Genomic DNA, 2,891 nt, shown 5'->3' on the forward strand with positions numbered 1-2,891 from the left:
CAGGCTGATGGCTGCCAGTACAGTGGTGGGGGGGGGAGCCTCTCCCACCTCCTCAGCAGTGCTAAGGATGTCTGACTGCAGCTTAGGTCTGTTCCCCGCTGGCAAGTAGACATCCCCTGAGGGCTCCTGGGCTGCCAGAGGCATGTCTGACTTCCAGTTTAGGCCCAATCCCCCAGGGAGCGGCCCTAAGCCAGCAGGTGGTCATCCCCCAGGGGATCCCAGACTGTGAGAGGGCACAGACTGGGCTGAGGGACCCCCCCAAGTGCACAGATTTTTGTGCACTGGTCCTCTGGTCCTATATAATAAAAGGCTAATATGCAAATTGATCAAACGGTAGAACAAACGGTTGCTATGATATGCACTGACCACCAGAGGGCATATGCTCAACTTGGGAGCTCCCACAGGGGAAGCGCCACTCAGCCAGAAGACAGGCTCAAGACTGTGGAGCACAGCAGTAGTGGCGGGATCCTCTCCCACCTCCACAGCAGCGCTAAGGGTGTCCAACTGATGACTAAATGCTTTCTGGGGAGTGGGCCTAAGCTGTCAGTTGGACCTCCCCTGAGGGCTCCTGGACTGCAAGAGGGCACAGGCTGCATGAATTTCGCGCACCGGGCCTCTAGTTTGTATAATAGAATGTTTCATCAAAATAAAATCTTCACACAATAGAAAAAATAAAACATTCACCACAATATTTAGGTGTGTAAAATAAAGAAAGTATACCATATGTTTATTTATGTAATGAGTGAAAGAGAGAGTAGAGAGTGAACATGGATTCTGGGTGCTACAACAGGCTATGGGATTTGGGTAAATTTTATTTTAGGTTGTTTAATAAAGGATGAGATAATTGCAATAGAAATTGAAAAACAATATGAATATTAGTAACTAAATCCAGGTTTTCAAATCAAGAAACTCATACTTTATATCCCTATAAAAATATCTAGAAGGAGATAAATATTATCTTACCTACCCAGTCAGTTCTGAATTTCTTGTGTTCTATTATTATTTATTATGGCTACCTCAACGTACATTTACTGATCATCTATTGCTACAGCAGTATGGAATAAAGAAAGTCAACATCAGCAAAAGTACAGCTAAAGAATACTACTCAATCACTTGTGTTGGGACAGGACATGACAGAGATTGTTAATATTATTGATCACCAAAAGAATAGATTATGAGAGTAAAGTAGAAAAATATAATTCAGATATAGTGCACTTTCTAATCATTTGTTATGTACAAAATTCTCACATAACTAAGAACTTTCTGTACAATGGAGGAAAAGCTGGATCTAATGGCAGATGACACAAACTATGTCAATGCAAGGATGGCATGAGAGAAAAATCTCCTTTTACTATGAAGAAATTCTTATTTACATGTTACAAGGCTTTTAAGGAATTTTTTTTCTATATATGAGTGATTGTGGAAGCCCACATAAAAGAATTACACTGTGGGCTATTTGAGCTTTGGAGCAAAATCATACCTTCTCTATTTGAGGTGTAATTGACATAACATTATATTAGGTTCAGGTATGCAACATAATAATTCAATATATATATTATTAAATGATCACCACAATGTATCTGGTTATTATCTATTACCATGTATACCTACAGATATTTTTTTACTTGTGATGAGAACTTCTAAGGTCTAATCTCTTAGAAACTTTTAAATATGGAATACAGTATTACTAACTATAATCACCATGCTATATATTACATCTCTGTGACATTTATTTTATAACAAAGCCATTCATTCTTTTGGTAAATTATTATTCTACTTCCAATCTAGAGGTCAAATTTCCGTATTAGTTCTTGGTAGAGACCATGTTTAACATGTCATACAAAGTATCAAAATAATTTGAACTGCTGTTCTTAAAGTGGGTGTCTTCTTACTTACCAAGCCATAAAGCTGACATGGCCAGCAGCACATATATTCTGATTCAAGCAAGTTGAGAAATCACAAGTTATATTAGCAGGTGTATTATTAATTTAAATATTCTTACTGCAATGGCAGGTGAACCTCATCATGGAAAGTAATGGAAAGTGGAAAATGAGAAGAAAATCAAACTGGTATATATATATATACCGAGTGGCCAGATTATTATGACCACCTGACATGTGTAGGCAAATTAGCTATAATTTCATGCTGAAGTTGCTAGAGGGCCAGAGCAGTATAAATAGGGAAGCAGACTGTTTATAACAACAGTAGAAGTGATTTTTTTCTGAAGATATGGGTAAACAATGCGATTTAACAGCCTTTGAACGTGGGATACATTTGAACGTGAGTGGCCAGATTATTATGACCACTCCATCAGTACTTCATTGAGTCATTATTATGTCCACCCCATCAGTACTTCTTTTGCCTTCAATACTGCAGCGATTCTTCTTGGCATTGACTCCACGAGATGTTGAAAGGTGATGCGAAGAATCTGACACCATGCCTGATGAATAGCAAGCACTGTGAGGTCTGTGAGATTTGATGGTTGTGGAACCAGCAGCCTGATGGCTCTTTTAACTTCATCCCACAAATGCTCAGTTGGATTGAGATCTGGTGATTGTGGGGGCCACCTAAGCAAGGTAAAGTCTCCCTCATGTTCCTGAAACCACTCCTGCACAATACAAGCACTGTGGCATGGCGCATTGCCTTGTTGGAAGAAGCCATCTCCATTGGGATATGCCATCAACATGATAGCATGAACTTAATCAGCAATGACACTTAGGTATATTGTGCTATTCAGACGTTGTTCCACACAAATTAAAGGGCCCAAATCATGCCAGGAAAACATGCCCCAAACCATAACACTGCCCCCACCAGCTTGAAGGGATGTACTCATGCATTTGTGGTGCATGCTTTCATGCTGTTTCCGCCAAATTCTCACTCTGCCATCTGCA

Source organism: Myotis davidii, unplaced genomic scaffold (assembly GCF_000327345.1).
Source record: "Myotis davidii unplaced genomic scaffold, ASM32734v1 scaffold959, whole genome shotgun sequence".
Lineage (NCBI taxonomy): Eukaryota > Metazoa > Chordata > Mammalia > Chiroptera > Vespertilionidae > Myotis > Myotis davidii.